Source organism: Onychostoma macrolepis, chromosome 20, assembly GCF_012432095.1.
Source record: "Onychostoma macrolepis isolate SWU-2019 chromosome 20, ASM1243209v1, whole genome shotgun sequence".
Classification (NCBI taxonomy): Eukaryota; Metazoa; Chordata; class Actinopteri; order Cypriniformes; family Cyprinidae; genus Onychostoma; species Onychostoma macrolepis.
This window is the reverse complement of record NC_081174.1, coordinates 18,312,730-18,327,655: the sequence shown is the minus strand read 5'-3', so window position 1 is coordinate 18,327,655 and position 14,926 is coordinate 18,312,730. Positions and strand designations below refer to the sequence as shown.

The window sequence follows — 14,926 nt, the reverse complement described above, 5'->3', positions numbered from 1 at the left end:
TCATATTTTAAAGCCGTCAATGCAATTTGGGAAAGAAATCAACTAAATCTGTATGTGTAACCCCTTCGTAATCGTTAATATTTTCATAAGTAACCGTAATTTAATTACACTTTTTTTTTTCTCAGTAACTGTAACAGATTATTTTGTAATTAAATTACGTAATTCTGTTACTTCCCAACACTGCAAATAGCAAAAATAATTTTAAAATGCTCATAGTACTACAGGTTAAACTGGAGAGGGTTTCAAATGAGGTAAAACACTAACTGTTCTTACTAGTAATCAAAGTGTTAATCATTATGCTTTGGATAAAACATGTCACCAATGCTAGTAACACAATACACAGATTTAGTAAAGCACATGTTGGACAGGTCAACCCTGCTACTCTTGTCAAAACCAACAGAGTACCAGTCGCGTGATAACCGTGCAGCACATAAATTGTGCTGTTGCTACGGCAACCCTGTCCGTAGGGGGCCCATTCCCACAGATAAAGCCTCAAATCACGCTCCCCTCTGCGCTCAGCTATCGCGAGATTCCTGAAAACGAAGCGGAGCAGCGGCTTGCAGTGACCTCACCAGCAGCTGCAGCGCGAGGCGGAGCTGCAACTTTTGTATGAACTTCGAAGTTGAATAATTGTGAACGAGACGCTGGGGCCAACGGTAGTGCTGCTGGAGTAGATACAACAATACACTGAAAAATCTCCCGCGACACACGGGAAAACAGCAGGAATAACGGCCGCGCGCAGACTGCACTCCGCTGGCGAATATTACGAGGCGGAGAGACGCTTGTGTCGGACTTTTATCGCAAGATTTTGTGGGAGAAGAGACCTCACGAGAGCAGCGAGAGGTGGAGAGGGAAGAAGGTGAGTTCGTAAGATGTCTGTGATTTAACTATTCATGCCAACTCCGAACCGTGCTTATATCTGTAAAGGGGTCCACAGATATGTTTTGTCGAAGAAAGCGTGTCTTTGTACACGCTAAAATGCTCGTTTTATCTCTCCAGCGAGTTGCGACGGTTAGCGAATGATCTCGGCTCACCTGATTATCTGAGGAAAACAAAATTGGATCAGAAAGTTGCAGTGAAAACGATCTTGTTTTGATAAACGATAGCAGGCAGAATGTAAATATAAACCGTGGTCCTATGTGTCGAGATTATTCGGTCTCAATTTGATAAACAAGACAGCGCAAGGTGAAAATGGTACGGTTATAGTTGAAGAGTTTTGGTCTTAACTCCAGATGTGGGAAGAACACAGAATCACAGTCGATAACAGCTGACAGCCGAGCAACTTCATCAACATGGATTGTGCATGTCACATGCACATTTAATCATTATTGCATCAGTCCAGAAGAGAATGTAATAATATATATAGATAGCAACTTATGAAAAGACATAAATCTGACTCGTGTGTTTTGCATGGTTAAGCCAGAAGTTGCTTGGTAAAGGTTAACTGGTAAATAATTCAGAAATACTTAAATTCTTATCTTTTCAGTTCTTATAAAAAAAAAGTGAAATATTAAAGTGTGATTTACAGGCCTGGAAAAGTCATGAAATAATGTAATGGTTTTTTTTTTCTTTTTTTTCTAGCCATGCCAATATACATTTCTTTATGTAGTTGATGCTTTTTGAGTGCAGTCTCTATAGAATTTATTAAAAAAATTCTTAATAATCACAAATGATCTGAGAAGTTTTGCACATTAATTGATCAAAAAGTGCAGATCTAATCTATCAATCAGTCTATCTATCTATCTATCTATCTATCTATCTATCTATCTATCTATCTATCTATCTATCTATCTATCTATCTATCTATCATATTTGAGAACAACTTGTGAGCTGCCTACCAAACAGCATTTTTGGCCATCGCAGACTCATCCCGGACGCTAATATCTATGGAATCTGCTGCATTAGCTGAGAATCAGATCAGGTGTCCAACTGGAGGAGTCATTGGGCTGTAGATCGCATCCCATTTATTATGCATAACATTTTGTCATGTTGAAATTGTGAGGTCTGTGTTGTAGGTTGACTAATGGCCCTTCACTCAGTTTTCTCCCTGTGAGGGCTTTGCTGATTTGTCATTTGCATGTCTTTTCTTCGTTGTGTGGGTGGTGTGTGCTCACTGTGTATTGGCCAGGCTCTAAATGCAGTTCGTGTGGGGGTGGATTTGAAGAGCAGGTCCCTGATTGAAGTGCTTTCTGGCATTCCCTTTTTTAACTTTAGGTGTATGGAAGATGCTGACCATCACAAGACCTTAAAAATGACAAAGGTGGAACTTTGCATTGGCATCATCATGTCCTTGAGATGTTGATGTTGCAGTGTCCTTTGACAGGACTGCCACTATTTTTGTTTAGTCTTGGTGTGGTTGACTAAAAGTAGACAATCTGACCACTTTTAGACTTTTTTTTTTTTTTTTTTCTCAGTTGAACACCTTCAGACTTTCACTTTGTTGTTGTTAAATCCACCTGTGGAACAGCATGGATCCCATTTTCATTTTGTTATATAGACATCACCTGCTACATGCCTTTTTAAAAAGATTTTTAGATGTAAACAATGTTGTATTAATAACTTGATTTTGATAAAGTTAGTAGCAAGCAGATACTATTCATACTGTGCGAAACGTACTTAGATTTAATGTTTTCTTTCCCCAGCCTCTATCTAAGAATGCCAAGGATGCAGTTATCTGCAGGCAGTGTCGCATTTCCAATATTAAGTAGCCTATTGAAAGGGAGTGTGTAGGTGGACACGCACATGTTGTGAAACATGTAGAAAAGGAAATGTGCGAGGGGAAAAAGACGCCTGGGTGGATGATTGGCAGCAGAGGGATTATCAAGAATTTTTTCACATGTAGAGTGGCTACAGATTCTATAGATAGTGCTGGATTAAGGTTGGGCAAATAAGTTTTAATCATTGCCTCAGGCTTAACAAATTATGTGCGAGGTTGATCGCTTAACAGCCTCTCCTGTTGTTCTTCTATATATGCTGTTGCTATGGAAGTTTGTTTTATGTAAAATCATGTCAGTTGTTCAGTTATGCAAGTATATTTTTCAAGATTTGGCAGCAGACAACATCCAAATCTAATTCTGTAACAGGTCTGCATCAGATGTGATCCAATCACCAGACAGTATCTAATGGCGCTTTTCCACTGTATGGTATGGTATGGCACGGTACGGTTCGGTACGGCTCACTTTTGGGGGGTTTTCCACTGGGTACAGTACCTGGTACTTTTTTCAGTACCACCTCGGTTGAGGTTCCAAGCGGGCCATACCGCTACCAAAATGTGACGTGTAAACCCTGCTGATCACTGATTAGCCGGAGAGAATCGTCACCACCTACGTCATTGAACTTGCGCTACGAGACACCAGAGCTGCTAGATTTAAATCAGCACAGCCATCGTAGGATTGGACGCAACTGTTTTGAACGAGCTGTTTGAATAGCTGTTTCGTGGTCTGTTGAGGAAGTACAGACGTTCCTCTCGTTGATAGCCGAGGAGCGGATCCAGCGAGAGCTTGATGGGGCGACGCGGAATGAAAAAGGTTGCTCTTGGCAACGACCTATGTATAATCCCGCCCACTTAAAGCGGAACTAAACTGCAGTGGAAACGCAAACCGAGCTGAGCCGTGCCGTTCCGAGCTTACCGAGCTGAGCAGAGTCGTAGCACGCAGTGGAAAAGTGCCATAATGGTCCTACTTTTTGATGTTTGAGACTTGATTTGCACTGGAATATATGATGCAGTGCCTCATCTTTGTGTTTGTCCAGTCCTAGTTATATTCTCTGAAGCAATTTTATATCGCACGTATCCAAATGCACATTGCTTTGGGATTTGGGCAGCTTTTTAAAGGGCTAGTTACCCCAAAGATGAAAATTTTGTAATAATTTTCTCAGCCTCATGTTGCATGTTGTTCCAAACCTATAAGACTCTCGGAATTTTCGGAACATACATAAACAAGATAAAAATGTTTTCATAATTTTATGTCATCCATTGAAAATCTAATCAAAATTTGCATGTTTGCTTTTTGTGATGAACCGATTAAATTTAGGCTTTTATTCACATATAAACATTGATTATTGCACATGCACACTGCTCAATTCATAGGGATTATTTTTATAACGAATTTCTGTACTTTTTGATGGGTGAAAGTTTTGGTTTGCATGGATTTTCAATAGATGGACAAAAGTGATTAGAGAATATTACAAAAATTTGAATTTGTCTTCTGAAGATGAACAAAAGTTTTATGGGTTTAGAGTGAGTAAATGACGATAGAATTTTCTCTTTTGGGTGAAAAATCCCCTTAAGAGAGTCAGTGCAAATGAAATCCAAATAAGTGTCCACAGGTGACTATGACATAAGCGTTGTCACAAACAGGAAAAGGAAAGGACCTTTTCCCACCCAAATTGCTATATTTAGTTCATGAAGTTGCACGCTCTTAAAAAGATAGATTTGTATTTTCTTTTACATCAGCCATTGGTGGTTTCAACTAGTACTAATTTCCAGCATATTGTACTGCCACCTCATTTAATCTCCTATCTTCCTGGAAGCAGCAACTGTTGATGCCGATCTGATGAATGGCAAAGAAACAGTTGAAGGTTCAGATTGTATCTGCATTATCGCTGATATTCCCACCAACTGTCTCGCCATCTGCCTAACGCCGCTTGTTGTGTTCCGTGCAGGAGAGCAGAGATTTTCAGCCTCTTGCACTAGAGAGGATGGGTGTTAACATGGCACCCAAATGCTGAAATTAGTATTGAAGGCACCCATCTTACTTTTGGACTCAATAATTACAGTCCTGTCTCCTCTACCACTTTGGGCTCCATCTTAATGCAGGCTGTAGCCTCAGATTTATGCAGCCATTAGTCATGTAGACAGTCTGTTGAAAATTGAAGGTGAGAAATGAGCGCTGAGGAATTTGAGATGCAGGACTCTTACTATGTTTTTGATGCAGTTTATTTGAGACTCTCAGTATTGAACCTTTCTGAAGTAATGTTGCTTTTTTCCTATCAAAAAGTAAACCTAATGCCTTTTGCAGACCGAAACCTAGTTAAGTCAGGATTGCTTGGATGCGTTATCAGTGGTGATTCACCTTCATATGAAATGGAAGATTTTTAGGGACTGACACAATGTCTCAAGCAAACATCTTAAGGAGAGTCACTTATCCACTTTCATGATGAAATCACTCCGTTTAATAAATGCGAGATTGTCAATGTCATATTCTCCAAGCTTTTCAAGATTCCTTTTGATCTATTTTAAACCTAATCTCATTTTGAACACGGTGTCTTTTGGAACACGTTATTTGTATCCCTTATTCATAATGTGGTTTCCTAGTAACAGCTTTGCGATGTGGTTTATTGGTCAGTTAGTTCAACTGTTCGTCTTTAGAATCTGTTGTAATAGAGTGGAATGTGTCGGGCAGGTCTTCCTATGTATTACATTTGTTTCTGTGTGGCCTACATCCACACTGTGTTAGTGGTTACAGTGTTTTACAAAACATTAAGTCACCATGTTCTCTAATGACATAATCACTGGCTTCAGACTAACTGCTAACAGACTAGTATTCTGGTTGCAAATGGATGGATTATAAACCCTGATTATAAGTGTAGGTCAAATTGGTAAAATAAAATGGTAGATTGTTTGATTAATTATTTCATCAGGTTAACTTATGCAACCTGCATACAATCTGTGTCATTTCAGGCAGTTTAAAATAAACACAGGGTGAGACAGCTTTAAAACGATTAAGAGCCTAATTATGTTCAGAAGAGTACCCACTTCTTATTTAATACCTGTTTTGCTGCTTTTCTAAATCCAATTGGGCTGGGGAGTTGGTGGGAGTGACTGCAGCTTTTCCGTTTTCAATTAGGTAAGAAGGGAGAAACGGAGCTTGGCAACCTTTTTGCCACTCCAGCGGGAAACTGGTTTAAATTAGACTTTTTAATTCTGGGCTCAGATGTTTGGACCCTAAAAAAATGTGCCATTAGGGTACAACAGCTTGTCATTGGGGTATATTTGCATGTTTTTTTCCCTCCTGACAGCTCCTCAATTGTTACTATTTTATTTTATGACCTTGCATTTTTACATGTGGTATAGAGTGAGACGTGTTCAGGGGAAACAGCAGTAGATGGTTATTAATGGTTAGGTGAAGTAACATGTCATCTGTTTGACCTCACCTTGCAGCAGTATTTTCACAGCTTCGAGTATATAAAGGTTCACTTGAGTTTTAATTTGATTTAGGTTACTAAGATTTACTTGAGACCTCCTTCACACACCATTAATGTAAGCTTATTTTATTTAGTGTTAATCTGCTTATAATGATCTCCAGCCTATTGTGATATTGTTACTGTTTAATCCACTTTCAGTGTTAGTGTTTATGTGAATGATAAATCTGTAATGGATTTGCACCAGGGCTGAGTGGTTTTGTGGTTAAAGATGTAGCTGTGCTAATAGACTTATAAACTTTGTGTTGGCAGCAGTCTATTTTCAGTGCTTTTTCTTGTTTTGTGTGTGTGTGTGGACATTGCTCTTTATCTTTGATATGCTGATATCAGCAGAACTTCTGGCTGACCCGGTGAGTTCTTACTGGCTCTCTTGAAGTGAATGCATTGCCAGGAAACCAAGTATCTCCATGTGAAATCAATTCAATGTCATATGTAACACTGCTTTCGTGGCAGTCTGGTAACGTGGTGTTCTTTAGCAAAAACTGTCACAGGGTCAGAGAGCCTTTGTTTGAATCAGAATATGCCAGACATTTTAATTCTATCCAAACTGAAAAAAAAGCACTCAAAATCTCTAAACATTAAAAGGTTTTGAAAAGCACTACTGTTTATACCCAAGTTCAATTTTGTGGATAATGCATTGCATTGATTAATTGATTCAGACTGAAAACCTGAATTTGAGACAGATTCATTAAAAAGAACTGGCTCATATGAGTCATTTGTTGGTGTTTCATACATCATACGTTTGTTGATGCCGAATAGCTGTGCAGGACACACTGGAATGTACTGTAGAGATGCACTCTGATAAAGTGCATATCGATTCAAATCAGATTTTCTCATTTGTTGTTGACGACAATTAGATTTTCTCGAATTTTTATTTTTGTTGCCTTTGCAACTATTTTAAACTCTGTAACCCTTCCAGCAGGAAGTCTGCTATGCTGTTTTGAAAAGGTGTGAGCAGAGGGTCATGGGCGAGGCTGGCCATGTGGAATGAGTGAGAGGGATCTGGACTCAATAGAGGTGAGGTCATCCCTTTGAGCTGTAGCAAAGGCCAGCAAACACAGGAACAATCAAATGTGCATGCCCCAGTACCCTCTGCATCCCTTGCCACACTTTCGTGTGCGTGTGAATTTAGGTTTTCTGTGACTCAAAGCAAACATTGTCACCAGGAAGTGAAGGTTAATGATTATTTGGGTAAAGGAGGATGAAACGCTTTGCATCTCTGTTGTCGGACACACATTAGTTCTAACTGGGACATGCTGTTTACAGATGTTCCTATATTGCTGAGAGCAATATTGTGGGTTTTTATGTTGTTCTAGCTTGGTTGGTCTAATTTATAGCATTTTACTGTATACTTTGGTATCTCTGTTTTTTCTATCTTGGTATCTCTGATCCGACTATTGCTATAATACAAATAAATGGGAATATTTTTGGTGCAAGTCACATCACATTGTTCATTTTACTTGTACTACCCTCATTGTAACAATACAAAGTTGGTTTAAAGGTGGGGTATGCATTTTTTTTTTCAAAAACGCTTTTGTTGGGCTAGTACCAAAAAAAACTTGTAGCCAATCAGCAGTAAGGGGCGTGTCTACTCATGATGCGAGGAGAGAGCGCTCAGTGCACATGACGGACATTAGCTGAGCGATGACAGAAAGATAGAGATGGCGGATAAAAAAACAAAAGAGGAAAATGTTTGCTGAACAAAAGAAGGCTTACACCATGTTTACAAATCATTTGAAATTTGTGTCAATATGCCATAAATAGAACGTGCCAGCAGTTTCTGTCGGGGATTTGTCGCGGCACAGCGTCGCATCCAGTGTAGACAGCATCACTGATTATAATGAGTTCTATAGTATTTTGTCGCGCCACTTGCGTCCGATGTAGACATGGTGTTACGATAAGGCAAAAGTAGAACCCGTGTAAATATCGGATCAGCTTTCCAGCGCTGGAGAGAACTCAAGTAGCGGGAAGGCCTGCGATCAAACGCCGAGGTTGCTTTGTTTCTTTTCGATAGGTGAGTAACATTGCTTTTGCTTTGTTTCACAGAACTAATTGTTGCCGTACGTATGTGTGGGGCGTAGCTATCAAAATAGGGGCGAGACCCTTTTGGGTTAGGGGTGTGTTTGTTTTGGTGATTGCAAATGTCAACATTGGCTACCAGAAATCACTTACCCCACCTTTAACATCGGTAAATGCATCCTTTAATAACACAGACTTTCTGTAGATAATGCAGCCACATTCATGAATAATATCATACATCCGTGATCATTTCGTCTGGGATTTTATTCCAGGAGCGACTGTTTTTCCATTGTCATTCAGATGTTTTGAAAAGAGTGATTCACTCTGATGACAAGCTGCATTTGGTGCACACTCATTCAAAACAAGTGGGCCGTTTTCATTCGGGTCCAGTGAATGATTTGAACCTGCTTTGATCAGAGCACTGGAAAGGTGTCTAGATAGCTGCCATTTTGGAAGAGCACTCAGATCTTGTGATCAGCTTTTGTGGTTGTGATCCCACTACTTCTAGTGTTACTTCAAAGAATATCTGTCATGCAAACAATTTTGCCCAGTACCTGAACCATGAAACAATGCCCTACAAGAGCCACTTTTAGGATAATTGCTAGAAAAATGGCTGTGAGGCACGACAAACTCACTGAGCACTTTAACTCATTGTTTGCATCTGTCATTGCCAAAGGCAACACAGATTTGAGAACAATAGATAATTATGCAGCGGAATAGTAGATTATAGTAGTTTGTTCCAAACTATTTTTAATATTTTATTATTATATTATTGATTTAAAATATATTAGGCTATATTTTTTAAAGTATTAGTTTGAATATTACAGTGAATATGATTAGATTTTTTAAATACCTTGTCAGCTATTCTAATTTTTTTTTTTTTTTTTTAAGGAATTGAAGATTGGTCCAGTTCAGGTTCACAAATGAACATCTGCAAAAGTAAGCAGGATTTAACTGCTTGTTTGTATAATGGTCAGTCAGTTAAAACTCAGAGCAGCGATTGACCAAATTTCATTTGTTTACTTCCCTTGGGTGATTGTAAGTGTGTTTACTCTCTGTGGAATACATTTACTCTGTGGCTTTGTTGCTTCTTTGCCTCAGAGTTGTGAACAGATGTGTTTGTGTGTCTGGCTATGTGGTTACTGTAATTCAGAAACCACAGACAGCAATAAAAGGGATCTCACAGGCAACTCATTGTCTGCTGTAAGGGTAACGCTTTCAGCTAAAATTTTGTTAGGGCATTTTCTCAGAAAATGAGAAATGTTTAAAAACCCAGGAGTGCCTGGAATCCTAAAAATGTTAGGTGAAATGGCACCTGTTTGGACTTTTTTTTTTTTTTGGTTTATTAAACATTATTGGTATCAAATCAGCAATAAAAGTAAGTGAAAGTGATTTAGGAAGTGTACTTTGACCGTACCCTGTATCTTCCTAGCAGCACAATTTATGATATGCAGATTAAACTGATTAACCTCATTTGAAAAATCTGTGGGGATTTTTAGTAAAAACAAGAAGCTGTGAGCCTTAATGGAAACAGAGTCTGTAGGTTCACTCGCAAGTATAATTTTTGAGTTATCAAATTAAAAGTACAGGATTGACTCACTTTTAAGGGAAGCAGATTACCATGGCAACTTGTACTGCACAGCTCAGGTGCTTCTGGGCAGGTTAAGTACAGGTTCAGTTCAGCTGAGCATAAAGTTCCCTGCATTATTTTTGTAATGCTCAATATAGGTAATGAACATTTTATAAGCTGCTACTTAAAGTACTGTAATGCTATCTGTGTTTTCCTTCATTTTTAATCTCAGATGTTGAGAAATTAGCATGAGACATTCCTCTCTGGATTAAAATTCTTTCTCTCTTTGAAATCCTGGCATCATTCCGATCTCATCATTCCCTCACAATGCCAGTCTGTTCATACAAAGTTGAAATCACCATGTCAACTGGCAAGGCTGCAAAAAGAGGTTCACTCAGTTCTTAAAAGCTGGGCAAATTGAAGTATTTCTTGATAAAGCATAACATTTGGTCATACTTGCACTATTACAAAGTATTCTGTTAAATTTACAGTTTAAAAATGGCAGCTGTGGTGACCTGAAATTCACCCAAAAAACACAGTGACATGTTTCAGATCTTACCGCATGGCCTGTTATGCTGCCTGTCAATTTTACAACTTATATTTATATATTTCATTAAGTGATATTATGTTAAAGGGTTAGTTAACCCAAAAAGGAAAATTCTGTTATTAATTACTCACCCTCATCTCGTTCTGAACCCGTAAGACCTTTATTCATTGTCAGAACACAAATTAAGATATTTTTGATGAAATCCAAGAGCTTTCTGACTAGGGCTGCATGATATATTGCATGCGATTGTCATGCGCATCTTGTCAGTAAAGCCGGTTCCGTGATTAGCAGTAAATCTCCATCACCTGTTTTCAAATGGAGCGCCATTTAATACACGTGACGGCTTCAGTTCAGTCGTAGTTCACCGACAAGCTACGCAATTCATGCTGAGAATCGCAGACGAATCGGCTGCGATATTGAACGTGATATTGCGTAGCTTGTCATATATCGTGCAGCCCTATTTCTAACCCTCCATAGACGGCAAGGGAACTACCACCGACAAGGCCCAGAAAGGTAGTAAGGACATCTTTAAAATAATAGTCCATGTGACACAAGTGGTTCAACCATAATTTTATGAAGAATACGTTTTGTGTGCGAAGAAAACAAAAATACTTTATTCAACAATTTCTTCTCTTACAGGACAGTCTGCCACCATTATCGAGAGTACCACGACCCATGCTTGTAGTCTAAATATTACAACATTTTTAGGCTTAGGGTTTTGAACAAACTCACAACCCTAAGTTTTAAACTTAGCGACTTGTCGTGCACTGTTTGTGCTTGAACAATGCATCAAATTGGGCTGCTTGAGTTGTAGAGAAGTGCGCTATTATGTTGTGTGATTGAGCTTGCATTTTTTGCTTGGTTCAACCTGGCAACCGCATGGCAATAACAGTCCGTTAGTGAGTGAGGTTGTAATTTAGCCTATTAAATAGCTTTTGTTAGAGTGTCTAATGTAAAATCCCAGTGTAGAACTGTGAACAGGTCTGTGGTATAACATCTGGAGACAAACGTTTAAAATTCTGTTTCTCGTTCACTGGCTTGATTCCCAATTTCACAACACCTGCCTGACTTTTGCTCAGGTGGGTGAAAACTGCGAGGCAGCATCCTCTGTTTGTCTTGTTGCCTTAGAAACGAGGATGCAGCGGCGGTAACGGCCTTGCTGTGTAATGATGGTAATTAGCAGTCATTTTCTCCTGTGTGCCTGCAACATTCCTCTGATCTTAATAGACAGTGCTAGAGGAGAAAATGTCTGTTGCTGAGCCTTCTGTAGGATTTGTTGGCAACTTGGAGGAACGTGAGCTTTGTTCCTCGCATGATGCGTCACTAATGATGCCAGTGAGTATTTCTCTAATCAAAGCAATTATTGGAGACTTTACATCACGCAACAGAAGCGCATATAGAGATTTCAGGTAGAGGAAATGCATGCTTGACCATGACTTGGTTATTTTTAACTCTGAGCGGTGATTCAGATCTCATTTTCGCTCTCCCTTGCTGACTGAAAGAGTATAGGAAATGCATTAGTGGGAAATGAAGCAGTGCCCAAGACTTCTCACCTAGACACACACACACACACACACACACACACATTCAGAGATGTTTAAGTGCAGCTACCCTGCTGCTCTCTGAACTTCACTCACATCGACCTGGGCTTGAAAACACAGTATTAAAAGACCATATGTGCTGCTTTGGCCCTAATGATAGATTGACATCTGAGAGCTGGAGTTATGTAACGGTCTTTATAAAACAGATGGATGGTGGTTTAATCAATACAGTCTTGCTAAAATACATTACATAGAAACAGATATGATGTTCATATAGCTACTGTAAAACACTGCACCGCATTTACTCACATTCTTGTCATTCCAAACCTGTATTTAATTTTTTTTTTATTATTGTGCAGTGCAAACGATGTTTAGAAAAATGTTTGACTGGTTTTGTCTATACTCTGATAAAAAAAGGTACAAAAGCTGTCACTGTGGTGGTAACTTTTCCAAAGGTACATTTTTGTATCTTATTTACCCCTAAGGGGTTCATATTAGTACCCTTAAGGTACATGTTATTACCTAAAGTGTAGTACCTGGTACATATTATTTAGTACCTTTTTAAGGGGTAAAAAAGATACAAAAATGTACCTTTGGAAAAGTTACCACCACAGTGACAACTTTTGGACCTTTTTGCGCAAGTCAACATTGGATCTCATTGACTTTCAAAATATTTTTATATTATTATTTTATATATATTATGATGCACAGAAAGAAACTCGTACAGGTTTGGAATGACATGAATGTGAAGGAGTTTGCAAAATAATTGCAAAATGGCTAATTTCAGATCACACACTTTTCAATTCCCAATGGATACAATGAAGTGTTTTTTTTTTTTTTTGTAATGTCCTTGTTTGTGTGTTTGTATAGCCTAATATATTTGTTAGGGGTGGGAGAAAAAATTGTTTTTAAAACGATTTAAAAATCGATTGGTTTACCTCAGAATCGATTTTTATTTAATTATTTTATTTTTCTTAAGAGGTGGTGGGAAGAAGTTAGCGCTTTGTAATTCCAACAGAGGGCAAAATGTATGTGTGTTCAACTTGGAGCAGCACCACACAGACGATCAGCGTATGACATCCAAGTACCGCGAGAGCGTTTCGAAAGCCGTCTGCTCTCTGTAGCTCTCGCGGTGCTTTGATGTCATACAAGGATTGTTCTGCGTGCGCAGTGCCGCTGCATTACATGACGTCATATACGTTTAAAGGTCCCATGGCATGAAAATGTCACTTTATGAGGTTTTTTAACATTAATATGAGTTCCCCTAGCCTGCCTATGGTCCCCAGTGGCTAGAAACGGCAATAGGTGTAAACCGAGCCCTGGGTATCCTGCTTCGCCTTTGAGAAAATGAAAGCTCAGATGGCCCAATCTGGAATCTTCCCTTTATGTCGTCATACGGGGAAAGGTTACCTCCCCTTTCTCTGCTTTGCCCGCCCATGAGAAAATGAGCTACTACCGTGCGAGGCGAGCGCAATATTTTTTTTCCCCTCGAGACATCATGGCTTGCAAACGAGCAAAGCATGGCAGTTGCTCAGTGTTTGGATGTACAAATGAACACAGAATTATTTTTTTAGTTCCTTCATCCGAGCCTATGGCTAGCATTGTGGGACTGGCTCGTTGTGGCTGAAATTCTGCACCAAGGCTGAATTTCGGGAAACAGACTTCAGATACAGTACTAGAGACCACTTAGGCCTATATAAAAGCATCCAAAAAGCAGCATGTCATGGGACCTTTAAAGCCGGCGCGAGAAAGCAAAACCATGACGGAGGCAGAGGATCAAACTTCTTCCAGAATTCTTTCTGCACCTTCACGTTTTGAATCCCAACTGCCGGGAAAACATGACTGAAACTGTATGCAAAGTAACATAGCACTTTATGCCATGGTCTGTCTGAATACTCGATTCTGATTGGCTGGCAGGTGTTGATTAAATTCGTTGAACTGCACAGGTAGTTCCAGGTCAGTTTAATCACGTTCTATATTAATGCGCTTCCTATAAACATTGGTAACCATAGTAACATACAGTTACAGTTAAATAGTAATACAGATGAAAATAACCGTCATTTTTATCGTTCCGGTCAAATATTGCAGCGCAAATATTATTAACATCTTTAATGTGAATGCTGGCAAATGACCATAGCATAAACGGGATAATCAACGGCTAGCTGTGCACTAAACGATTTGAATGCACTTTGCTGCGCGTCGGGTGGTTCTTCGCCTCCACGTCGTGCATTCAAATCGTTTAATACACAGCTAGCTGTTGATTATCCCTTACTTATTTTATTTCAGAAAGTATTTTTTCTACTCATTTTGTTGAACATTTGACTATTATATTCATGTGCAAGTTCAGGGTTTTGGTACTTGAAAGTTTCATGGTTCAAGGTACTTTATATATACACTGTGTATGCTCCTGAAATAAAAGTTTAGAAAGATGTGATGCATTGTTTTTGTTAATATGACTCATCATATACAGTCTCTTTTAAGGGTATAATCAACTATTTTCCACTGTCTAGTCTTTAATAAGCAAACAAAAATCACAATAAATTGTAATATCGATTCGCAATAGTGACTGCTAAGATGTTTTTTTTTTTTTTTTTTTTTTATAAATTGTGACAGTCTGTATATTAAGTATATCATTCAACTTTTTCCCATGGTCTAGACTCTAGAGTTAAAAACAAAAATCGCAACACACAGCAATATCGAATCGCAATACTTAAAAATAGAAATTCTTAAAAAAAAATCACAATACATATCGTATTGGCACCAAAGTATCGTGATAGTATCGAATCGGGAGGTAGGTGTAATCGTCCCATCCCTAATATTTGTGTTTGCAAATGGCAGAATGGTAAAAAAAAATAAAAAATATATTATGTTATTATATATTATTATATTTATGCCAGTTCAGAAATGTTTGTTTGAGCAACCTGACATGTCAATATCTGGTTAGGTACTTTTGGGCAGCCTATTTTGTAGCTACCAATAAACAGTCATTATTGTCTTTTAAATCCCCTTTCTCTAAAATGGATGTCCTGAGCAGCATTTCGTCAACAT

General features: G+C 38.7%; 1 protein-coding gene across 6 annotated transcripts in view; it reads left to right on the top strand.

The window, feature by feature from the left end:
* Positions 1-504: 504 nt before the first annotated feature.
* The window catches only part of sipa1l1 (signal-induced proliferation-associated 1 like 1), an 87,592-nt gene continuing 73,170 nt past the window's right edge, over positions 505-14,926 (top strand). For 5 of the 6 annotated variants that reach the window (XM_058754909.1, XM_058754908.1, XM_058754907.1 and 2 more), the window contains exon 1: positions 505-859. The gene's annotated coding sequence lies outside the window, so the exon portion shown is untranslated. Of the gene's footprint in view, positions 860-9,111; positions 9,160-14,926 lie in introns of all 6 variants that reach the window. The other variant, XM_058754905.1, reaches the window with a different exon arrangement.